Source organism: Salmo trutta, chromosome 3 (assembly GCF_901001165.1).
Source record: "Salmo trutta chromosome 3, fSalTru1.1, whole genome shotgun sequence".
In the NCBI taxonomy this organism is placed as follows: Eukaryota; Metazoa; Chordata; class Actinopteri; order Salmoniformes; family Salmonidae; genus Salmo; species Salmo trutta.
Window position 1 is genome coordinate 22,408,201 of NC_042959.1, and position 25,927 is coordinate 22,434,127.

Genomic DNA, 25,927 nt, shown 5'->3' on the forward strand with positions numbered 1-25,927 from the left:
TGATACTCTGCATTTTCTCTCTAACAAATCTTCACTCTGTTACTCTGTTCCCCAGAGGGAGCAAAGCTAGGGAAATAAAACTTCACTTAGAAATGTCCCCCAAAGACGATAGTGGCTGAGGCTCCTGAGGTTATGACACTGCAGAGAGAGAGAGAGAGACAAAGAGAGAGAGAGAGAGAGGGAGCGGGACAGAGGGAAAGGAAGTACCCGTGACTGGCATGTTTTTTCAAATTCAATAATACCGGGCATGACTAAATAAAGATATAAAATGTTTGGCAGTGTGTGAGCAGTGGCTGGAGGATGGAGGGAGGAAGGGAGAGAGGGAAAGGAGGGAGGAAGAAGGAGGGTGAGCAGTGGCTGGAAGAGGGAGGGAGGAGCTGCAGCCCCAAGTCGCTGTGTGTGTAAATGACGCTCTGCCCTCATAGTTGAAAAAGAAAGTGAGCACCAGGAGCGGAGCTGACTGCTAAGGAGACTGGAGAGAGACTTAGAGGGAGAGAGGAGATGGGAGAGAGGTACAGGTAGAGAGAGGAGATGGGAGAGAGGTACAGGTAGAGAGAGGAGATGGGAGAGAGGTACAGGTAGAGAGAGGAGATGGGAGAGAGGTACAGGTAGAGAGAGGAGATGGGAGAGAGGTACAGGTAGAGAGAGGAGATGGGAGAGAGACTTAGAGGGAGAGAGAGGAGATGGGAGAGAGGTACAGGTAGAGAGAGGAGATGGGAGAGAGGTACAGGTAGAGAGAGGAGATGGGACAGAGGTACAGGTAGAGAGAGGAGATGGGAGAGAGACTTAGAGGGAGAGAGACTTAGAGGGAGAGAGAGGTAGAGGGAGAGAGGAGATGGGAGAGAGACTTAGAGGGAGAGAGAGGTACAGGTAGAGAGAGGAGATGGGAGAGAAACTTAGAGGGAGAGAGAGGTAGAGGGAGAGAGAGGTAGAGGGAGAGAGAGGAGATGGGAGAGAAACTTAGAGGGAGAGAGAGGTAGAGGGAGAGAGGAGATGGGAGAGAGACTTAGAGGGAGAGAGAGGTACAGGTAGAGAGAGGAGATGGGAGAGAAACTTAGAGGGAGAGAGAGGTACAGGTAGAGAGAGGAGATGGGAGAGAAACTTAGAGGGAGAGAGAGGTAGAGGGAAAGAGAGGAGATGGGAGAGAGACTTAGAGGGAGAGAGAGGTACAGGTAGAGAGGAGATGGGAGAGAGAGGCGATGGGAGAGAGGTACAGGTAGAGAGAAGAAATGGGAGAAAGAGGTACAGGTAGAGAGAAGAGATGGGAGGGAGAGGTAGAGAGAGAGGAGGTGTGAGAGAGAGGTACAGGTAGAGAGAGGAGATGGGAGAGAAACTTAGAGGGAGAGAGAGGTAGAGGGAGAGAGAGGAGATAGGAGAGAGAGATGTTAGAGAGAGGTAGAGGGAGCTAGAAGAGATGGGAGAGAGAGGTAGAGAGAGAGGAGGTGGGAGAGAGAGGTATAGGGCGAGAGAGAAGCGACGGGTGAGAGAGGTAGAGGGAGAGAGAGGAGATGGGAGAGAGGTAGAGGGAGAGAGAGGAGATGGGAGAGAGAGAGAGGTAGAGGGAGAGAGAGGAGATGGGAGAGAGAGGTAGAGGGAGAGAAAGGAGATGGGAGAGAGAAGAGATGGGAGAGAGAGGTAGAGGGAGAGAAAGGAGATGGGAGAGAAAGGAGATGGGAGAGAGAGGAGATGGGAGAGAGAGGTAGAGGGAGAGAGAGGAGAAGGGAGAGAGAGGGAGAGAGAGGGGATGGGAAAGGTAGGAAAGAGAGATACCCAGATATGTTTCTTGCACACATGACCTACCCAGAGGCTTCAGTAGAGAGGAGGTGGAAGAGGTAGAGGGAAAGAGAGGAGATGGGAGAGAGAGGAGATGGGAGAGAGAGGTAGGGGGAGCTAGAAGAGATGGGAGAGAGAGGTAGAGAGAGAGGAGGTGGGAGAGAGAGGTAGAGGGCGAGAGAGAGGCGGGGTGAGAGAGGTAGAGGGAGAGAGAGGAGATGGAAGAGAGGTAGAGGGAGAGAGAGGAGATGGGAGAGAGAGGTAGAGGGAGAGAGAGGAGATGGGAGACAGGTAGAGGGAGAGCGAGGAGATGGTAGAGGGAGAGAGAGGAGATGGGAGAGAGAGGAGATGGGAGAGAGAGGTAGGGGGAGAGAGAGGAGATGGGAGAGAAAGAAGATGCGGGAGAGAGGTAGAGGGAGAGAGAGGAGAAGGGAGAGAGAGGGAGAGAGAGGAGATGGGAGAGAGAGGTAGAGGGAGCTAGAAGAGATTGGAGAGAGAGGTAGAGAGAGAGGAGGTGGGAGAGAGAGGTAGAGGGTGAGAAAGAGGCGACGGGTGAGAGAGGTAGAGGGAGAGAGAGGAGATGGGAGAGAGAGGTAGAGGGAGAGAGAGGAGGTGGGAGAGGTAGAGAGAGGAGATGGGAGAGAGGTAGAGGGAGAGAGAGGAGATGGGAGAGAAAGGAGGTGGGAGAGAGAGGAGAAAGGAGAGAGAGGTAGAGGGAGAGAGAGGAGAAGGGAGAGAGAGGAGATGAGAGGAGATGGGAGAGGTAGGAAAGAGAGATACCCAGATATGTTTCTAGCACACATGACCTACCCAGAGGCTTCAGTAGAAGCTTTGCATGAGGAGCCTCTACCAAAACATATCCCACAAAATAACATTGCACACCCCACCAAAGACACACTGATAGAGCGTGTAATGGCAGGCGTGTAATGGCAGGCGTGGTAAACAGTGTACCATTTCAAGCTCCATAGTCCAATGTTTCCCCTTCATATTTTTTTAGGCGGAGTGTAAAGAGATCCAAAGTATCTGAAGCTATTATATTGGGGTATGGTGGGGTTGTGGGTGGTAACAGAGCTAGGCTGTGTGTGTGTGTGTGTGTGTGTGTGAGAGAGAACAGGTATAGGTGTGTGCATATTTATTTTTTGGTACTATTCAAAATGAATGGGTCAGGGTCATGGTGAGAGTCTTTACGAGCCTCAAGGTTATTCAAATGATGACCTCTTACAATTAACACCACTACAGTGACGGAAACCTCAAGCTCACAAATAAACACTCATTGGTTTTGAAACATTTCCTTCCCCTTCTCTCTCTCTCATATCTCTCTCTCTCTCTCTCTCTCTCTCTCTCTCTCATCTCTCTCTCTCTCTCTCTCTCTCTCTCATATCTCTCTCTCTCTCTCTCATCTCTCTCTCTCTCTCACACCTCTCTCTCTCTCTCTCTCTCTCACCTCTCTCTCTCTCTCTCTCTCATCTCTTGAGCTTTCTCTTGAGCTCTCTCTCTCTCATCTCTCTCTCTCTTTCACTCTATCACTCATCTCTCCATTCTCATCTCTCTCTATTTCTCATCTCTCTTGCTCTTTCGATCTCTCATCTCTCTTATTCCCATCAGTCTTTTTTATCACCAAGTTGATTGGCCCATCTTCAGAGGCGGGCACTCGAGAGATAGGATTAGCTGCCGCTTGTTTGGGTGAACATGACGAGCAACATATGTCTCTCAAGTAATGTGTACCCAAACACACAATTTACAAATAATTAACGGCATGTTAATTAGCCACATTAATTCATGCCACTTTGTGGGATTGTTCCCTCCGTGAGTTAGTCCCCAGGACCGCTGCCAGGATCCTGAGCCAACAAGACGTGAGAGAAACAGTTTGGGCTCGGAGCAGAACGAGGGGTGTCTGGAAGGGGGCCGCTGGCTGGCTTTCTACTAGGGGGGGGGGGTGTATGTGTGTCTGTGGGTGTACTGTATGCTGGTGAGAGGGATGGGCTGAAAATGGTGAGAGGAAGGTGTGGAAGGTGGTGAGAGAGATGTGTTGAAGGTAGTGAGAGGGATGGGCTGAAGGTAGTAAGAGGGATGGGCTGAAGGTGGTGAGAGGAATGGTCTTAGTGGTGAGAGGGATGGGCTGAAGGTGGTGAGAGGGATGGGCTGAAGGTGGTGAGAGGGATGTGTTGAAGTTAGTGAGAGGGAGGTGTTGAAGGTGTTGAGAGAGATGTGTTGAAGGTGGTGAGAGGGATGTGTTGAAGGTGGTGAGAGGGATGTGTTGAAGTTAGTGAGAGGGAGGTGTTGAAGGTGGTGAGAGGGATGTGCTGAAGGTGGTGAGAGGGATGTGCTGAAGGTGGTGAGAGGGATGGGCTGAAGGTGGTGAGAGGGATGGGTTGAAGGTGGTGAGAGGGGTGGTCTTAAGGTGGTGAGAGGGATGGGCTGAAGGTGGTGAGAGGGATGGGCTGAAGGTGGTGAGAGGGATGGGCTGAAGTTGGTGAGAGGGGTGGTCTTAAGGTGGTGAGAGGGATGGGCTGAAGGTGGTGAGAGGGATGGGCTGAAGGTGGTGAGAGGGATGGGCTGAAGGTAGTGAGAGGGATGGGCTGAAGGTGGTGAGAGGGATGGGCTGAAGGTGGTGAGAGGGATGGGCTGAAGGTAGTGAGAGGGATGGGCTGAAGGTGGTGAGAGGGATGTGTTGAAGGTGTTGAGAGAGATGTGTTGAAGGTGGTGAGAGGGATGTGTTGAAGTTAGTGAGAGGGAGGTGTTGAAGGTGGTGAGAGGGATGTGTTGAAGGTGGTGAGAGGGATGTGCTGAAGGTGGTGAGAGGGATGGGCTGAAGGTGGTGAGAGGGATGGGTTGAAGGTGGTGAGAGGGATGTGCTGAAGGTGGTGAGCGGGATGGGCTGAAGGTGGTGAGAGGGATGGGCTGAAGGTGGTGAGAGGGATGGGCTGAAGGTGGTGAGAGGGATGTGCTGAAGGTGGTGAGAGGGATGTGCTGAAGGTGGTGAGAGGGATGTGCTGAAGGTGGTGAGAGGGATGGGTTGAAGGTGGTGAGAGGGATGTGCTGAAGGTGTTGAGAGGGATGTGTTGAAGTTAGTGAGAGGGAGGTGTTGAAGGTGATGAGATGGATGTGCTGAAGGTGATGAGATGGATGTGCTGAAGGTGGTGAGAGGGATGGGTTGAAGGTGGTGAGAGGGATGTGCTGAAGGTGGTGAGAGGGATGGGCTGAAGGTGGTGAGAGGGATGGGTTGAAGGTGGTGAGAGGGATGGGCTGAAGGTGGTGAGAGGGATGTGTTGAAGGTGTTGAGAGAGATGTTTTGAAGGTAGTGAGAGGGATGTGTTGAAGTTAGTGAGAGGGAGGTGTTGAAGGTGGTGAGAGGGATGTGCTGAAGGTGGTGAGAGGGATGGGCTGAAGGTGGTGAGAGGGATGTGCTGAAGGTGGTGAGAGGGATGGGCTGAAGGTGGTGAGAGGGATGGGTTGAAGGTGGCGAGAGGGATGTGCTGAAGGTGGTGAGAGGGATGGGCTGAAGGTGGTGAGAGGGATGTGCTGAAGGTGGTGAGAGGGATGTGCTGAAGGTGGTGAGAGGGATGTGTTGAAGGTGGTGAGAGGGATGGGAGTTGCTGGAAAGGAGAAAGGTGAAGTCCACTGTGCAACACATATAACCCTGCATATAACCCTGCACAGAGGGACTGTAGTGGGAGCATGCTGTATGCTAGATTTCAGTCTCCCTTCTTTATATCACTGGGATCTCCTGGTTGAATAAAGGGCTAACAGAAAATGACCATTAACCATTAATCAACCACTAACCATAATACAATTGACTAACTGGTCATTGAGTCCAGTTAGTCACAGCTGAATGTGATATGTAATACCTCCTATTTCCGAAAGGGTCAACCATTCAGTTGACTTGTGGAGGAGGCACAACAGCTCAATAGAGTCTGCCAATAACAATTAGTAAAGATTCTAGTCCACTGCATTGTTTTACAGTTAACAGTATAGTAACGAAGGGTCAACCATTCAGTTGACTTGTGGAGGAGGCACAACAGCTCAATAGAGTCTGCCAATAACAATTAGTAAAGATTCTAGTCCACTGCATTGTTTTACAGTTAACAGTATAGTAACGAAGCCAACATTTTGCCTTTTCACCTAGTAAGCATTTACATAAAATACAACAAACGATCATAAACTTGACTGAACTTGAGTTTCAGTGTTGTCACCCGTGGTCATCTCAATCCTATGAGCTGCCTCAGCACGGACAGTACGGTGATGAGATACAAGTCATAAGAGGAGTATCCCACAGAGTCAGGGCAAATTAAAAAGGGAAAAAGGTGAGAAAGTGGAGAGATACTCAAAGGGTGATTATGCATAAAATGCAGCTTTCCTCACTGCAGACAAGAACGCATTAGGGAGGAAGGAAGAAATGGTAGACACTTAACAAACTCTAGAATATATCATGTACGATTTCTATTAGAATTGTTGGAAGCATTGCTTGGGTAACTAAAATGACTTCAAGTTGAAGTGGATGTAAAGTATAAATATCAAAAGTGTTTGAAAGGTTATCCATTGATTCAATGGACCGCGGGTTACATATATGGGATCTTAAAAATAATCCTGCAGCAACAGGAAATGTGAATTATTATGTGAATTATAATTAATGGCCATTTTTGTAGGGGTTGATAAATTCTTTGTAAGGGAAGATCAAGTCTGAAGCCTTTTGACACCTAATAATCTACAAGTTTTAAATGTCCTGCACTGTGGGAAAGTTCTCCTGTAACAGGGTGATCAAATGTAGATCCATCTGTAGCTGTATAAATGTTCAAAGTTATAGCATATCGACAAGGCCACCGAAACAACAAAAGGTATCAACACACACAAGAAAAGAACACGTATTCATTAATGTATTCATATTTTCTGAGTTTGTAATCAATGATTGATGAGATCGGTGCTTACCTACTTAACAAAGCAAACAAACTGGCCTTGCTATCGACCTTTGTCTTGTCTGACTGTATCTGGCTCCAGCAGCAATAATCCTTGAGATTATGCAACGGATGGCGGAGTGTCCACGCCAATATAACCTGTCACTGCTGTCACTGCTGGGTCAAAGGTGAAGGTCCATGGAAGGAAAGGGAACGAACACCATGTGGCATAAAATAGACTTTGATCAATGAAATAAACATAATCAACATCAGTTCATCATTTGTATAAATGTATTATTTAGATAGCCCTTTTTACAATAACATTTGTCACAAAGGGATTTAAGGTAACTAAGACCCCTATAGAGCAAGCAGCAGCAGCACAGTAACAAGGACAAATTGTCTGGTAGAAGTTCAAAGGACAGGCTGAGATACTCAAAGGACAGAAGATACGATGTACTCTAAATGTGCCAATATTCACAATTCACAACTGTGATCTTACTGACAAAATACACTGACAAAAAAATAAACGCAACATGTAAAGTGTTGGTCCCATGTTTCATGAGCTGAAATAAAAGATCACAGAAATGTTCCATACGCAGAAAAAGCTTATTTCTCTCACATTTTGCGTACGCAAATTTGTTTACATCCCTGTTAGTGAGCATTTCTTCTTTACCTGCCAAGATAATCCTTTCACCTGATTGGTATGGCATATCAAGAAGCTGATTAAACAGCATGATCATTACACATGTGCAGACAACATGTGCAGACAACATGTGCAGACAACATGTGCGGACAACGAACACAATTGCATTTTATCATGGCAATTTGAATGCACAGAGATTCCATGATGGGATCCTGAGGCCCTTGTCGTGCCATTCATCTGCTGCTATCACCGCATGTTTCAGCATGATCATGCACGGCCCCATGTCTGTACACAATTCCTGGAAGCTGAAAAAGTCCCAGTTCTTCCATGGCCTGCATACTCACCTGACATGTCACCCATTGTGCATGTTTGGGATGCTCTGGATCAACTTGTACGACAGTGTGTCCTAGTTCCCACCAATATCCAGCAACTTCGCACAGCCATTGAAGAGGAGTGGGACAACATTCCACAGGCCACAATCAACAGCCGCATCAACTGCGAAGGAGATGTGTCACACTGTTGGTCACACCAGATACTAACTGGTTTTCTGATCTACGCCCTACCTTTTATTTTAAAGGTATCTGTGACCAACAGATGCACATCTGTATTCCCAGTCATATGAAATCCATAGATTAGGGCCTAATAAATTCATTTCAATTGACTGATTTCTTTATATGAACTGTAACTCAGAAAAATCTTTGAAATTGTTGCATGTTGCGTTTATATTTTTGTTCAACGTAATGGTATATACAGTATAATAATATAATAGCGTCTTGTTAGTAGTTAAGCTCTTGTCAGTATAGATGGAGTTCAGAGAGGAATGGGTTAACGACACACAGACTATATGCGAGCAGCCATGCACACACATTAAAATGTGCACATGCACACACTGTATCCAACACACACACACACACACACACACACACACACACACACACACACACACACACACACACACACACACACACACACACACAGTGCTAGAATGTGGGAATCACTTCCCAGAACATTAAAGATTCATCAGTCATAAAACTTTAATTCAATCTCTCTCTGTGCTCTACCTCTCTCTGTGCTCTCTCTCTCTCTCTCTCTCTGTGCTCTCTCTCTGTCTCTCTTTCTCTCTGCTCTCTCTTTCTGCTCTCTCTCTCTGCTCTCTCTTTCTGCTCTCTCTCTCTCTCTCTGCTCTCTCTTTCTGCTCTCTCTCTGTCTCTCTTTCTCTCTGCTCTCTCTTTCTGCTCTCTCTCTCTGCTCTCTCTTTCTGCTCTCTCTCTTTCTCTCTGCTCTCTCTTTCTGATCTCTCCTGTCCCCCCCTCTCTCTCTCTCTCTCTGTGCTCTCTCTGTCTCTCTCTTTCTCTCTGCTCTCTCTTTCTGCTCTCTCTCTCTTTCTGCTCTCTCTCTTTCTCTCTGCTCTCTCTTTCTGATCTCTCCTGTCCCCCCTCTCTCTCTCTCTATCTCTTTCTCGCTCTCTCTCTTGCTCTCTCCCTCTCTATCTCCATACTCTCTCTGCTTTCTCTCTTTCAACTCTCTCTATCTCCATCCCCTTCTTTCTCTCTTTATCTCCATACTCTCTCCCTCTCTCTTGCTCTATCTCCATACTCTCTCTGCTCTCTCTCTTTCTCTCTTTCTACTCTCTCTATCTCCATACTCTCTCTTTCTCTCTGCTCTCTCTCCCTCTATGCTCTCTCTCTCCTTTTTCATATCTCTGTATGTTTGGGGATTTGAATAGTACCCCTCTAGGTCTGTTTCTTTGTGTGGTGAACACTTCTCCTAAAGCCACTCAGATTATAATTAGTGAATTCATTAAGATCCTAACACAATTGTCAAAACACATTAGCGAAGGAGCATAATTTCAAAGTTTTGTACATTTTAAAGAGAGGTAACCGCAGAGCCATCTAACTGTATTCTTTAAACTTGAATATTCAGGGCTGAGTTATAGTGGTTTTAAACAAATACTATATTCAGGGCTGAGTTATAGTGGTTTTAAATAAATACTATATTCAGGGCTGAGTTATAGGGGTTTTAAACAAATACTATATTCAGGGCTGATTTATTGTGGGTTTAAACTTGCATACTATATTCAGGGCTGAGTTATAGTGGTTTAAACTTGAATACTATATTCAGGGCTGATTTATAGTGGTTTTAAACTTGAATACTATATTCAGGGCTGATTTATAGTGGTTTTAAACTTGAATACTATATTCAGGGCTGATTTATAGTGGTTTTAAACTTGAATACTATATTCAGGGCTGAGTTATAGTGGTTTTAAACTTGAATACTATATTCAGGGCTGAGCTATAGTGGTTTTAAACTTGAATACTATATTCAGGGCTGAGTTATAGTGGTTTGCCCTTTTCTGTCACTCAACTTGTGTATTTAGAAATGGACAAATAATAATAATAATTTGGGCAAACCTACCAAGGCCGAAGTATGAAAGAGGATGAGATGTTGCTAAGAAATGTCTGCTATTTATTGGAGGTTAAAAAGCAAGTTACTTTTCCTATATAAAGTATTTGACAATACAACACAACTCTGTAAAACCCTTTTCCATCAAGATGGAAAGTGGAGGATGAGTGCAACACATCTGACAAGGATCATGACAATCCCCCTGAATGCAACACAAAACGGTAAGTATGCCTTGTGTTTTGTGTCATTTTTCTACTTAAAACCCAAAGAGTACCAAAACACTTGAACTCATGATCAATTCTGAGAGGGCATCATGTTTTTACAATCTGCTTCACTGCAGCTTTAAAATGTTGCATCACAAAACAACACAGCCTTCAATAGTGGGCTGAAACCTTCAAATGTTTTGAATAATCTTTTCATTGCATCTGTGTGTTGATAATGTGTTCAACCACGGCTGTTATATGTTTGTTTGCTGTTATGTGTGAGGTTTACTGTGGAGGCCTGTCTCCTGTGCTGTGAGCCAAACTAATCATTTCATTATCTAAAACGTCATTTCTTGATGGATGCAAAAATAAACTCAACAATATATTGATGAAAGATGAATTCCCACAGTCATGGAAGACCTCTCTCTTTTGACTCTCTCCATAAGCATCTGGATTCTGCTTTTGATTGAATACAACCCTTAGTGTTGGAGAGAGCAATTATTTTACTTTCTCAGCTACAAACAGATAGAGTGGGAAGCGACAGATATATATAGAGAGATAAAGAGAGAGAGAAAGCAAGTGGGTGCAAGAGAAAGAGAGAGAGAGAGAGAGCGAGAGAGAGAAAATACATTGTATTTTGTAAATACAACCCATATTTATGCTTATTTATTTTCCCTTTTGTACTTTAACCATTTGCACATTGTTACAACACTGTATATATACATAATATGACATTTGTAATGTCTTTATTCTTTTGGAACTTCTGTGAGTGTAATGTTTACTGTTCATTTTTATTGTTTATTTCACTTTTGTATATTATCTACTTCACTTGCTTTGGCAATGTTAACATATTTTTCCCATGCCAATAAATCCCCTTGAATTGAATTGAGAGAGAGAAAGCGAGAGAGAGAGAGAGAGAGAGAGAGAGAGCGAGAGAGAGAGAGAGAAAGCAAGAGAAAGAGAGTGTGTGTAAGAGAGAATATAAAAGAGAGAGAGCAAAAGAGAGTGAGAGAGTGTGTAAGTGAGAGAGTGTGTAAGAGAGAGTGTGTAAGTGAGAGAGTGTGTAAGAGAGAGAGTGTGTAAGAGAGAGAGCGTGTAAGAGAGAGAGCGTGTAAGAGAGAGTGCGTGTAAGAGAGAGAGCGTGTAAGAGAGAGTGCGTGCAAGAGAGAGTGTGTAAGAGAGAGAGCGTGTAAGAGAGAGAGCGTGTAAGAGAGAGTGTGTAAGAGAGAGAGCGTGTAAGAGAGAGTGTGTAAGAGAGAGAGCGTGTAAGAGAGAGTGTGTAAGAGAGAGAGCGTGTAAGAGAGAGAGCGTGTAAGAGAGAGAGCGTGTAAGAGAGAGACCGTGTAAGAGAGAGAGCGTGTAAGAGAGAGTGTGTAAGAGAGAGAGCGTGTAAGAGAGAGAGCGTGTAAGAGAGAGAGCGTGTAAGAGAGAGAGAGTGTGTAAGAGAGAGAGCGTGTAAGAGAGAGAGAGTGTGTAAAGAGAGAGAGTGTGTAAGAGAGAGAGAGTGTGTAAGAGAGAGAGCGTGTAAGAGAGAGAGAGTGTGTAAAGAGAGAGAGTGTGTAAGAGAGAGAGAGTGTGTAAGAGAGAGAGTGTGTAAGAGAGAGCGCGTGTAAGAGAGAGAGAGTGTGTAAGAGAGAGAGCGTGTAAGAGAGAGAGAGCGTGTAAAGAGAGAGAGTGTGTAAGAGAGAGAGAGTGTGTAAGAGAGAGAGAGTGTGTAAGAGAGAGAGTGTGTAAGAGAGAGAGCGTGTAAGAGAGAGAGAGTGTATAAGAGAGAGAGAGTGTGTAAGAGAGAGAGCGTGTAAGAGAGAGACGTAAGAAAGCGAGAGAGGCAGCTCCAGTCACCCTCATCCAGCAGCCTTCAGCCACGCCAGAATGCCGCCGGGAGTGGGGGAAAGAAGGAGGAGGCAGAACTGGGGGGAGGAGGAGAAGGAAGAAGAAGAGGGGGAGGAGGAAGAGGAAGGGGGTATACAGCCCCCCATCCCCTGGAGGCCAGTCCTCTTCCCCTCCATCCATAATTCAGGAGGGGCTGCTCCAGGCTGGGCCTCTCTCTCTGCTCCCCCTGGAACAAGGCCCGTGGGGAGGCTAAAGCATGCTCCGGGAGCCCCTTGGGCTACAACCACCACCACCACCTTAGTACTTAGACTACCCCCAACACTAGCACAACACTTGTCTGCTCTAGCCTGGTCCAAAACCTGGATTAAGGTTTTACATCAAAATACTTTGCTTTCAATAAAGTAGAGATTTAGATGTGAGCAAAGATATAAATGCATATGAATGCTCTTAAATAAGAGTTAATTTTGTCAATGTAACTATGACGTGCCACTATAGCTCAATAGCAGCAATGAAGGTGGAAGAATATGGTTGGAACAAGAGCAGCCGAGTTGATGAAATGAGCAAAGATACCAATTTTAGTGAATGACACTAAATTCTAAAGTTCATAGAAATCATATTATTCCATATTATTTACTAAATATTCCATGAATCACAGCAGTCAGCTTCATTCACTTTCCTTAAAGATGTATCCTCCTCCTTTCTGCTACATGATCAATTCAAACCACATTCACTGAGTCTCGGTGTCCCTTCTGAGTGAATTAACGCCACACACGCACGCACGCACACACACACACACACACAAAGTGTGAGTATCGCTTGTACACACAAAAAGCATCTTGCCATCCAGCTGTGTTTGTTTTAAACAACTCCACATCTCCTGTGTGGTTATTCCTGTGGTGTTACTCTCAGGACATCTCCTGTGTGGTTATTCCTGTGGTGTTACTCTCAGGACATCTCCTGTGTGGTTATTCCTTTGGTGTTACTCTCAGGACATCTCCTGTGTGGTTATTCCTGTGGTGTTACTCTCAGGACATCTCCTGTGTGGTTATTCCTGTGGTGTTACTCTCAGGACATCTCCTGTGTGGTTATTCCTGTGGTGTTACTCTCAGGACATCTCCTGTGTGGTTATTCCTGTGGTGTTACTCTCAGGACATCTCCTGTGTGGTTATTCCTGTGGTGTTACTCTCAGGACATCTCCTGTGTGGTTATTCCTGTGGTGTTACTCTCAGGACATCTCCTGTGTGGTTATTCCTGTGGTGTTACTCTCAGGACATCTCCTGTGTGGTTATTCCTGTGGTGTTACTCTCAGGACATCTCCTGTGTGGTTATTCCTGTGGTGTTACTCTCAGGACATCTCCTGTGTGGTTATTCCTGTGGTGTTACTCTCAGGACATCTCCTGTGTGGTTATTCCTGTGGTGTTACTCTCAGGACATCTCCTGTGTGGTTATTCCTGTGGTGTTACTCTCAGGATGTCTCCTGTGTGGTTATTCCTGTGGTGTTACTCTCGGGACATCTCCTGTGTGGTTATACCTTCCCTGTAGCTCAGTTGGTAGAGCATGGTGTTTGTAACACCAGGGTTGTGGGTTCGATTCCCACGGGGGGCCAGCACAGAAAAAAATTTATGAAATTGTATGAAATGTATGCATTCACTACTGTAAGTCGCTCTGGATAAGAGCGTCTGCTAAATGACTAAAAAATGTAAATGTAAATACCTGTGGTGTTACTCTCAGGACATCTCCTGTGTGGTTATACCTGTGGTGTTACTCTCAGGACATCTCCTGTGTGGTTATTCCTGTGGTGTTACTCTCAGGACAGTGGTGATTCACCCCAGGTAGGTGAATGAAAGCCCAGCGGGACCAGGAGAGATGCTATCAGAGCATGTTTCAGATCCAGTCTCAATTATCAGAGGCCAAGAGAACAGAATACCGGTCATTACCATTGATTTGGCCTGCAGTCAAAGACAGACAACAGGAGTTGAATGGACCCAGTCTAAGAGAGTGTGTGTGGGTTGGGGGCGAGTGTGTTTGAGGGTAGGTGGGTGGAAAGTGTGTGAGTGAGTGAGTGAGTGAGTGAGTGAGTGAGTGAGTGAGTGAGTGAGTGAGTGAGTGAGTGAGTGAGAGTGAGTGAGATGAAAAAGTGCCACGTAAACATGCAATACATGAAGTTAGGCAGAGAGCAGGGCAGAGGAGTCTAATGCAGCCCTGTTTAAGTATTGGCTGATATTTCTACTACACCCACATGGATTATATATGAAGGTACACAAATGTCCCAGTGTGTGTGTGCGTTCGGGTAAACATGTCCCAATGTGTGAGCGATTATTCTGTGTATGTAACCCAGGTTGAGTTCTTCTGCTCTCCCGTGTGGAGATGACAATCTGTTTCATTATTCAGAATACTGAAGACTCTCTCCAATGTGCGGCTTGTTGACTTCTCTGGAATGTTCAGAGTTTAAAAGTGCATGTTACTCTTCATTTTTTCATGAACTCACATGTTTTGTCGTTTCACTTGCAACCTGATTTCACTACACGCCAGAAAACAAACACAAGATGTATAACAGTGTGATTATGAACAAGACATTACCTTTGATATACTGTAGAGTCGTGGCCAAAAGTTTTGAGAATGACACAAATATACATTTTCACAAAGTCTGCTGAATCAGTTTGTATGATGGCAATTTGCATATACTCCAGAATGTTATGAAGAGTGATCAGATGAATTGCAATTTAGTGCAAAGTCCACATTTACCATGCAAATGAACTGAATCCCCCCAAAATATTTCCACTGCATTTCAGCTCTGCCACAAAAGGACCAGCTGACATCATGTCAGTGATTCTCTCGTTAACACATGTGTGAGTGTTGACGAGGACAAGGCTGGAGATCACTCTGTCTGCCACGATCGTCAAAAGGAGTGGACCAAAGCGCAGCGTGGTAAGTGTTCATCGTAGTATTTATTTCCCTCAGAACACTACAAACAAAAGGAACAAACAATGAATACGACCATAACGTCTTGTAGGCTTAACAAGCAGTACAAAATTAAGATCCCACAACTACAGGTGGGGAAAGGCTGCCTAAGTATGATTCCTAATCAGAGACAACGATAGACAGCTGCCTCTGATTAGGAACCATAATCGGCTCAACACAAAGAAATAGACACCATAGAATGCCCACCCCCACACCCTGACCTAACCACATAGAGAAACAAACCCTCTCTCTCAGGTCAGGGCCCCCCCCCCCAAAGGTGCGGACTCCCGGCTGCAAACCTGAACCTATAGGGGAGGGTCCGGGTGGGCATCTATACTTGGCGGCGGCTTTGGTTCGGGGCGTAGCCCCCACACCGCCCGCTGATCCCCCTGCTTCTGTGTCGCCGGAGGAACCAGACCATGGATCATCGCCGGAGGCTCTGAACTGCCGACCGCCGCTGAAGACTCTGGGCTGCAGGCCGCCGCTGACGACTCTGGGCTGCAGACCGCCGCTGAAGACTCGGGGCTGCAGACCGTCGCTGAAGACTCGGGGCTGCAGACCGTCGCTGAAGACTCTGGGCTGCAGACCGCCGCTGAAGACTCTGGGCTGCAGACCGCCGCTGAAGACTCTGGGCTGCAGACCGCCGCTGAAGACTCGGGGCTGCAGACCGTCGCTGAAGACTCTGGGCTGCAGACCGTCGCTGAAGACTCTGGGCTGCAGACCGCCGCTGAAGACTCTGGGCTGCAGACCGCCGCTGAAGACTCTGGGCTGGGGAGCGTCGCTGGAGGCTCTGGACTGGGGAGCGTCGCTGGAGGCTCTGGACTGGAGAGCGTCGCTGAAGGTTCCGAACCATGGATCCTCACTGGAGGCTCCGGACCATGGGTTATCACTGGAGGCTTTGTGCCATTGATCATCCCTATAGGCTCCGGGCCATGGATCATCACTGGAGGCTTCGTGCCATGGATCAACCCTACAGGCTCCAGGCCATGGATCATCACTGGAGCCTTCATGCCATGGATTATCGCTGGAGGCTTCGGAACGTTGATCATTACTGGAGGCTTCCTACGGGGAGCTGGAACCAGTCTCACCAGACTGGGGAGACGCACAGGAGACTGGGTGCGCAGAGCAGGCACAGGGTATACTGGGCCATGGAGGCGCACCGGAGGTCTGGAGCTCAGGGCTGGCACACCCCGTCTTGGCTGGATGGTCACTGTAGCCCGGCACGGGTGGAGCGCTGGCACAGGGCGAACCGGGCTGTGCTGGGGAATGAGGGCTGCCGTGCGTAGAGCAGGCGCAGGGTAAACTGGGCCGTGGAGGCGCACCGGAGGTCTGGAGCTCAGGGCTGGCACACCCCGTCCTGGCTGGATGGTCACTGTAGCCCGGCACGGGTGGAGCGCTGGCACAGGGCGAACCGAGCTGTGCTGGGGAATGAGGGCTGCCGTGCGTAGAGCAGGCGCAGGGTAAACTGGGCCGCGGAGAAGCACTGGCGGCCAGATGCATTGAGCCGGCACACTTCTTCCTGGCTGCTGGCCAACTCTCGCCTGGCAATGCACCGGGCTGTGCATGCGGATGGGCGAGATAGTGCACACTGCCCCATAATGCATTTCTCGCCCCTCTGCACGCCCGCTCCGCAGTGCCCTTTCCGCCAGCACTATTTCCCGGAATCTCGCGTCGAACTCAGCGCTTGACTCCTTTCTTGGCTCTGGTTTGCTCCACGGCTCTCTCCTATACGCCACGGCTCTCTCCCCCTGACCTAGCCAAACTACCCGTATGCCCCCCCGTATGCCCCCAAAAATGTTCTCCTCTTGCCGCCCCAGCCGTTCCTCCCAGTATTGCCATTCTGCCTTCGCTGCCTCTATCTCCTCCGGCAGGTGGCGATACTCTCCCGGCCTTGTCCACGGTCCTGCCCCATCCAGGATTTCCTCCCAGGTCCATGACTCCAAGCCATAGTGCTTGGTCCTGCTCCTCCTCCCACGCTGCTTGGTCTTCTTTCGGTGGGTAGTTCTGTCACAGGCGTCGAAAGGATTAGACCATGTATCGTGCTCATCTTCATTTATTTTAAGAGAACACTTAAACAAAATAACCAAACGACAAACAGTTCCGTAAGGTACACAGACTAATACGGAAAACAACCACCCACAAAACCCAAAGGAAAACAGGCTGCCTAAGTATGGCTTCCAATCAGAGACAACAAAAGACACCTGCCTCTGATTGGAAACCATACTCGGCCAAACCTGGAAAATGAAACATAGAAAATGAAAACTAGAACACATTTCCCTAGAAACAAACAAACCCCAAAACACACAAAACACCCCCCCTGCCACACCCTGAACATTCTACTATGGCAAATTACCCTTTTCACTGGTCAGGACGTGACAGCATCAGCCCAATGTCTAGTTTAACGCTGATGTGCAAAACTAATGTCAAAGTTGACGTGCATACCTATATAACGTAGGTAGATGACATAATGACGCCATGATAAATATAACACTACACATGCCACACAGTATTCCTAACCTAGCCCACAATGTCTACGGTGTGGATCAAGCAGTCAACAAGTCGAGCAGTCATTTGAAAGAGTAAGAACATTTCAGCGAGACAACTGAAAGGCGAAATCCATTAACGCCATGATAATGGAATTCATTGCCCTTGACAATCAATCATTCTCTGTCGTGGATGATGTTGGCTTTCAATAACTGGTCGAGCCCCGGTGCACACTACCAATCATCGCTATTTTTCAGATGTTGCCCTACCGGAGTTACACAGCATCCATGAGCTACTTGCTATGGGCGTCACTGCTATTAGCTTCACGACTGACATTTGGACCAGCAATGTCAGCCCCATGAGCATTATGAGTCTGACAACACAGTGGGTCGACGAGGATTTTGTACTGAGGAAAGCCGTATTGCATGCTCAAGAATGTGCTGGTTCTCATACCGTGGCTGCCATTTCAATGGCATTTGAGAACATGTTTGAAACATGAACACTCCTTGCTCCATTCGAACAACTGACTCGAGAAATAAGCTCATAAACTGTGTCTGCAGCAGACGTGATACCCTCTGTCATGGCATTGAAACGCCTGCTCAACAAAAATGCCAACACAGACCGTCGGGTTAACTTGGAAAAGTACTCTACTAGAGACTGTAAACAAGCGATTCGGTGGCATTCTCTCTGAGCCTCTACTGTGTCGCCACCATGCTCGATGCTAGGTAAAAGGACCGCTACTTCGATGCAGACAAGAAACAGGGTTTACGTGAAATGTTACAGACACAGCTGGACAAGATAGAAACGGTCACAGTGACAGTGTGCACCGAGGAAGGGAGGCCACAGACAGAAAGAGTTAAAACTTCACTGCTTGACAAGTATGATGAAATCCTGGTTAAGACTCAATAAATGAACAACGAAACAGCACAACAAGAAAGTGAAAGAAAAAGGTTCTAATTATGTTTTACTGGGGACATACGTAAATGCCAACAAAATAACTTTTTGGTCAGTGTGTGTGTGTGTGTGTCTCAACTATTTAACTGTACTAGAATGCTTAAAAGGCAGCAAAAATGTTTAATAACGGTTATCGGTATTGTTTTTGTTTGGCAAAGAAAATATCAGATATCGGTATCGGTCAAAAATGTTATATCGGTGCATCCCTAAAAATAATAATAATAAAAATATGTCAAACACATAATGTTTCAAATAAACTATGACGTGAGGGTATGAAGGTATTGTCTTTACCATGACAATGATGTTGACATAGCATTGCATTTGAGTTACTAGCCAATACAAATCTAATATTGTATTTTCAATTTAGAATATTCAATATATCTAACCATTGCCTATTGCCATCATTCTAACATTTGTGTCTGCAAACAGAGCAAGCAAGCAAGCACACAGACACACACACACACACACACACACACACACACACACACACACACACACACACACACACACACACACACACACACACACACACACACACACACACACACACAGATGCAACCAAGCCTAAGGAGGAAGCTCAGAAAGCGGCAAACACAAAAAAGGAGAGGGAGGGGCCTGCTGTTGCTTTGAGAGTCAGTGCGAAGGACAAGGAGAGGGAGGGGCCTGCTGTTGCTTTGCAGAGGCAGTGCGATTGACAAGGAGAGGGAGGGGCCTGCTGTTGCTTTGAGAGGCAGTGCGAATGACAAGGAGAGGGAGGGGCCTGCTGTTGCTTTGAGAGGCAGTGCAAACGACAAAGAGAGGGAGGGGCCTGCTGTTGCTTTGAGAGGCAGTGCAAATGACAAGGAGAGGGAGGGGCCTGCCGTTTCTTTGAGAGGCAGTGTGAACGACAAGGAGAAGGAGGGGCCTGCCGTTTCTTTGCAGAGGCAGTGTGAACGACAAGGAGAAGGAGGGGCCTGCCGTTTCTTTGCAGAGGCAGTGCGAACAACAAGGAAAGGGAGGGGCCTGTCATGTGCGAACGCTATTGTTTTCCAACTGGGAAGGGAAGCGGATTTGTTGGGTTTGTTTTTGTACGGGAGAAAGTGATGAGAAAGCAGGATGATAAGGGACTTGCCCATCCTATATGACAGCTGGTGCCCTCGGATAGGTCTCCCCCTTTTCCTGTTGCCCTGTGTTCAATGGTTCCCACCCTGATCTGATCATGACAACCTGTCTGAAAAGGACCACTCCCCAAGCACAGTCTACTGCTATGTGTTGAGTGGTGTGTGCATCATTGTCTGAGTTCTGCGTTGAAGTGAAATATGTCTATTGTACGTATAAGCAGTACACACATTTTGACCCCTAACCACAGATCTAGGATCAGTTTACCAAACCCAGATCTTAACCATTACAGGGATACAAATGAGCCTGAATCAGTTTGGAGTATGAACTTCTACTGTCTACTCCTCATTTGTTTAACAGACATCTTCTCTTACTCACCAATACAAATGGTGAGGCATGATACACTGTCATACCACCACACATCTACTCTCTCAATTTAATTCAAATATGTTTCATTGGCATGACTGTTCAGGGTGGAATACTGCTGCCAAAGCAGTTGATAGTGGTTTTCTCCCTCTCTCTTTCTCTCTCTCTCTCTGTCTTTCTCTCTCCATTTCTCACTCCCCTCTCTCTCTGTCTTTCTCGCTCCCTCTCTCTCTCTGTCTTTCTCTCTCCCTTTCTCACTCCCTCTCTCTCTCTGTCTTTCTGCTCTCTCTCTCTCTCTCTCTCTTTATCTCTCCCTCTCTCCCTCTCTCTACTCTCCTTTGCCTTACTCCTACTGAAACTATTAATTTCTCTCTCGCATGCACAGACAGACACATAAGCACAAGTCCACACACACACACACACACACACACACACACACACACACACACACACACACACACACACACACACACACACCTCCCCACCACACACACACACACACACCTCCCAACCACACACACATCTCCCCATCACACACACACCTCCTCACCACACACACCTCCCCACCACACACACACACACCTCCGCACCACACACACACACACCTCCCCACCACACAAACACACACACCTCTCAACCACACACACCTCCCCACCACACACACACACACACGCCTCCCCACCACACACATCCTCATTCACCCGCTATCATTTTCTCACTCTCTTCCTCGCTTTGCCTCTGTAGCCAATCCGTTGACGCCGTGGTTCCCAGGCCCGCGCGGCTGTCAATCAAACGGAGCAGGCACCTCCAAGCTGCAGCTGAGCCAAGGCCACATCGGCCCACCTGTCAATCACTCTCTGCCCAACATCCCTCCTCCCCTCCCCCACCAATCCCCCTGTCCATCTCTCACTCAGATACCCCAACATCAGCAGACACCCATGCAGACCCCCCCCATATCAACATCAACAGCCCCAATCCCCTTGCCGCACCCCCAAACCCCTGTTCATTTCTCAACCCCCCATTATCGTCATCACCCCTCCATTCTGTCATTGGCCCCCCAACACCAGCCCTACACACATTTAATAATACAATCCCTCCCCCTTCGCTGTGGCATCAGAGGATTCTATACCTCTCGCTCTCTCTCTCTTTCTCTCTTGCTCGCTCCATCACTCTTTTATTCAATACAATACAGAGGGAGTCTGATCACAAGACTAAACTTATCAGACCATATCATTCCCCATTCATGATGATGTCATTATGATGCATTATAACAGTTATATGTAGGCCTTATTCTCGCTGTCTGCAAAGTGTCTGAAAAAGCATGGCTAGGACTTTTTATGACATGGTAATGTCGGGCAGGTAGCCTAGCGGGTGGCAGGTAGCCAAGTGGTTAGAGCTAGGGCCAGTAACTGAAAGGTTGCTAGATCGAATCACCGTGCTGACAAGGTAAGAATCTGTTGTTCTGTCCCTGAACAAGGCAGTTAACCCACTGTTCCTAGGCTGTCATTGTAAATAAGAATTTGTTCTTAACTGACTTGCCTGGTTAAATAAAAATGTTTTACAAATGACATGTTATGATGACATTATGATGAGGGCTGGGAATTGCCAGGGACCTCACAATACAATATTATCACGATACTTAGGTGCCAATACGATACTGTATGTACTGCGATTCTCACTATTCTCACGGTTCTATGTGTATTGCAATTCAGTACTGTGATTTTATTGCTCACCATATGTCTGCTGCAAAGGGACAAGAGGGAGCCATGAGAAAAGATGTCTTGATCAGTCATGGAAATAAAAGTTCTGAAAACAAATTGGCTCCCCATTTAAAAAGAAGATGGAGAACAAGCTATGAAGGAAAAATACTGGAGTTTTGGTACAGCCAACTACCGCAAAAATAATATTGCAATATTGTGAAAATTATACAATACGATATATCGTCAAAAATAATATCTCGATATGTAACTGTATAGGTTTTTCCCCCATCACTAATTATGACGCATTATAACAGCTAAATGAAGGTTATTCTAGTTTGGCTAATAATGTGTGATCCTATGCATAGTAACGAGCCACCGTAAAGTCAGATGATGATATTTTATTCATTTCTCATTATTTTTTCACACATTTTCCTTCTTTGAACTGCTTATGCTAAGGTTTCACTGAGATCCGCTGTGATTTTTTTTTTAAAGTACCGATTGCAGTGAGATTACATCATGTTGTGGAACTTTCATAACATTTCTTATATATTGCAAGAGTCTAATAGAAATTGGGGGATATTTAGGTCATGGGAAGGGAGCACCAATTCTGGAAGCATTGTTGCCCAATGAAAATACTTTAAGGCATTGGCAACAACTGGAAAACAGCAAGACATCTACTAAACTACTAAAAGGGGTATTTTGTTAAACACACAAAAGCCCTTAATGTCTACGATACTGTCGATCCAAGGAATTTGCATACTGTAGGATCCTTATCAACATGTTATGACTACTGTATTTACCTGTAATTAATGTCCAATATCACAAGTGTGACAATCTATGCAAACAACACTAAACAAAACAATATAAAACCAGTTCATCAGGGATACAGTGACCAGGCATGAAAAAAGTATATTCTTTCAGCATGGACGCTGGAATGAGAGAGGGTGAGGAGGGGGGAGAGAAAAAAACAAATGTCTGGGGGATGGGCAGAGAAAGCGAGAGGAGAAGAGAGGCATTTTGGAGAGAGAAGGTGAAAGAGAAACAGTGCAAAGCACCCTTATCTTAAACAGTACAGGCTAAAGACTTCAAACTCAAATCTGGACCTCAAAGCCAGTTGCACTGCTTATTTTCATTGTTCCCCACTAATCAGGGACTGATTTAGACCTGGGACACCAGGTGTGTGCACTTAATTATCAGGTAGAACAGTAAACCACCAATAGTCTGGACAATTTCTGTGTTTTCAGAGAGTGCTTGAGGCTGAGATTGGATAGAGTTGGAAGTAGGTGCCGATTATACAGTACAGTTCAGATAATCATGGGCATTGTAGTCCAACATGGGAACAATAGACAGCCATCAACCCTCGGAGCTACTTGTCGAACTACATATCAATTACACCTTACCAACACATTTATAAAGCATCTATTATGCATTAGTAAGACTTTTGACAAGTGCTTAATGTGTATAGCAGTCTTGCATGAATGATGGTTCAGCCAGTGTGGCATGAAACACACTAAGTATTTAAGTGTAATGCTGTTAAACTGTCTCAATTCCAATACATTATTTTACGTAAGACGCCATAGAAATACAGGCACTGGTATAGTGTCCACTTTCACTATAGTCCCAAGCCATTGAATACTGTATATCAGGGGTGGACTAGAAAAGCAAAGACAGTGTCATTATTTTCAAGCTTTCCATAGTTTTTGACTGACAGCTACTTTTTAATACATCTCATGTCATGTCTGTTTATAGCTTGTGAGACAGCTTTTCCTGCGTTCGTATCAATGTAACTTTGTTCCATATGTGTGTGTGTGTGTGTGTGTGTGTGTGTGTGTGTGTGTGTGTATGTGTGTGTGTGTGTGTGTGTGTGTGCGTGTGTGTGTGTGTGTGTGTGTGTGTGTGTGTGTGTGTGTGTGGGTGTGTGTGCGTGCGTGTGTGTGTGGGTGTGTGTGTGTGTGTGCGTGTATGTGTCAGTCTGAAAACTTGAAATGAGAATGTTTCTGACTGGCGGTGAGTCATCATCGTCACGGCGTTAAGCTGTCCGTTCCCGAGGGAGCCAGGTTACCGTCTCAACACCGTGGGGGTTTTGAATATTTACATTTGAAAAGAAAAAGGCAGCGCACACACACGCATGCACACACATACGCGCACACACACGCATAACTCCTACTCGCCTCCATCTCTCGGCTAAATCACACACACTCTGTACATGTTTTTTGTACACACTGTACACACATCGCAATGTATTTCAAAACAACAGCAAACATACATATCAATATCTATGCCCGTCTGATATTCAAAGAGCTGTCGATATCAAAAGGCAGCCTATCTAGCCTAGGCAGATGAGCATAAACACCAATAGTGCCAAGCCCACTAGCAACTACCCATGCCATAGGACATGGTGTGATCTAAAAGCAACATATCTGTGAATTTGTGTGTCGTTGTAAACTGTCTTTAAATATTGAGTATCAATATGAAATGTTTGTCAAAATTAAAACCAGTCTTGATAAAAGTCTAGTGACGCTTTTGTGTCAAAAGCAAGTCGTTACTGAAACACATTTCTGAAGCAGGTACAAGTTAAACACTTTAAGTCCTTTTAGAAATGGTTGAATGAATCTAGTTTATTTGGAATTTTTGTATGTATTGTATTATATTGGATATACTGTTTATTTAAATGTGTCCACTTGTGTTGGTGTAATGTCATGTATTGTGCTGGTGTAATGTCATGTATTGTGTTGGTGTAATGCCAAGTACTGTGTTGGTGTAATGTCATGTATTGTGTTGGTGTAATGTCAAGTACTGTGTTGGTGTAATGTCAAGTATTGTGTTGGTGTAATGTCAAGTATTGTGTTGGTGTAATGCCAAGTACTGTGTTGGTGTAATGTCATGTATTGTGTTGGTGTAATGTCAAGTACTGTGTTGGTATAATGTAATGTATTGTGTTGGTGTAATGTCAAGTACTGTGTTGGTGTAATATCATGTATTGTGTTGGTGTAATGTCAAGTACTGTGTTGGTGTAATGTCATGTATTGTGTTGGTGTAATGTCAAGTACTGTGTTGGTGTAATGTCATGTATTGTGCTGGTGTAATGTCATGTATTGTGTTGGTGTAATGCCAAATACTGTGTTGGTGTAATGTCATGTATTGTGTTGGTGTAATGTCATGTATTGTGTTGGTGTAATGTCAAGTATTGTGTTGGTGTAATGCCAAATACTGTGTTGGTGTAATGTCAAGTACTGTGTTGGTATAATGTAATGTATTGTGTTGGTGTAATGTCAAGTACTGTGTTGGTGTAATGTCAAGTACTGTGTTGGTGTAATGTCATGTATTGTGTTGGTGTAATGTCAAGTACTGTGTTGGTATAATGTAATGTATTGTGTTGGTGTAATGTCATGTATTATGTAGTGCTGGTGTAATGTAAGGTATTGTGTTGGTGTAATGTCATGTATTCTGTTGGTGTAATGTATTGTGTTGGTGTAATGTCATGTATTGTGTTGGTGTAATGTCAAGTACTGTGTTGGTGTAATGTAATGTATTGTGTTGGTGTAATGTCATGTATTGTGTTGGTGTAATGTCAAGTATTGTGTTGGTGTAATGTCAAGTATTGTGTTGGTGTAATGTCAAGTATTGTGTTGGTGTAATGTCATGTATTGTGTTGGTGTAATGTCATGTATTGTGTTGGTGTAATGTAATGAAATGTATTCTGTTGGTGTAATGTATTGTGTTGGTGTAATGTCAAGTACTGTGTTGGTGTAATGTAATGTATTCTGTTGGTGTAATGTAATGTAATGTATTCTGTTGGTGTAATGTATTCTGTTGGTGTAATGTCACGTATTGTGTTAGTGTAATGTCACGTATTGTGTTGGTGTAATGTAATGTAATGTAATGTACAGTTTCCATCCAATTTGCAACAGATTTTCATGTTAATATTCTAAAATCTGCATAGAAACAATATACACATTTCAGGGTTTCCTTTAGGAAAATGTGACTGGGAAGATTTTAATTGACCAGATATTTGAGAAATTTAGGTCATTCTGATCAGACTTGGCGCAGCCAGAGCCATCAATAAACAAGGGGTGTTGGCCTTAAAAACAGCTTATTGTCACACGCTGATCTGTTTCACCTGTCTTTGTGCTTGTCTCCACCCCCCTCCAGGTGTTGCCCATCTTCCCCATTATACCCTGTGTATTTATACCTGTGTTTTCTGTTTGTCTGTTGACAGTTTGTTTTGTTTCGTGAAACCTACCAGCGTTTGTTCCCCTGCTCCTGTCTGTTCTTGTTCCTGTTTTCTAGTCCTTCCCGGTTTTGACTGTTCTGCTTGCCCCGACCCTGAGACTGCCTGCCGTTCTGGACCTTTTGCACCCTCTCTGGATTACTGACCTCTGCCTGCCTTTGACCTGTCGTTTGCCTGCCCCTGTACTAGCAATAAACTTTTGTTTCTTCGACACTGTCTGCATCTGGGTCATACCTGATAGTGGCCATGACTGACCCAGCAGACTCGGACCAGCTCCGCCATGCCCTCTCCTCCCAAGGAGCCTTCATTGGAAGGCACAAGGAGTTACTTCGTGGTCTCATGGAAGGATTCCAGACCTTGGCCAAACGCAATTCCCGGGGAGTACC

The 25,927-nt window shown here is 45.7% G+C and overlaps 1 protein-coding gene and 1 long non-coding RNA gene across 6 annotated transcripts in view; both read right to left on the reverse strand.

Moving 5' to 3' along the window:
• The window catches only part of LOC115170530 (LIM domain-binding protein 2), a 101,203-nt gene that overhangs the window by 37,721 nt on the left and 37,555 nt on the right, over nt 1–25,927 (reverse strand). The window lies entirely within an intron of this gene.
• On the reverse strand, nt 12,424–13,741 carry LOC115170548 (uncharacterized). Its single transcript, XR_003871054.1, has 2 exons — nt 13,501–13,741; nt 12,424–13,198 (listed from the first exon to the last, which is right to left on the reverse strand). It is a non-coding gene; the product is annotated as an uncharacterized LOC115170548 (long non-coding RNA).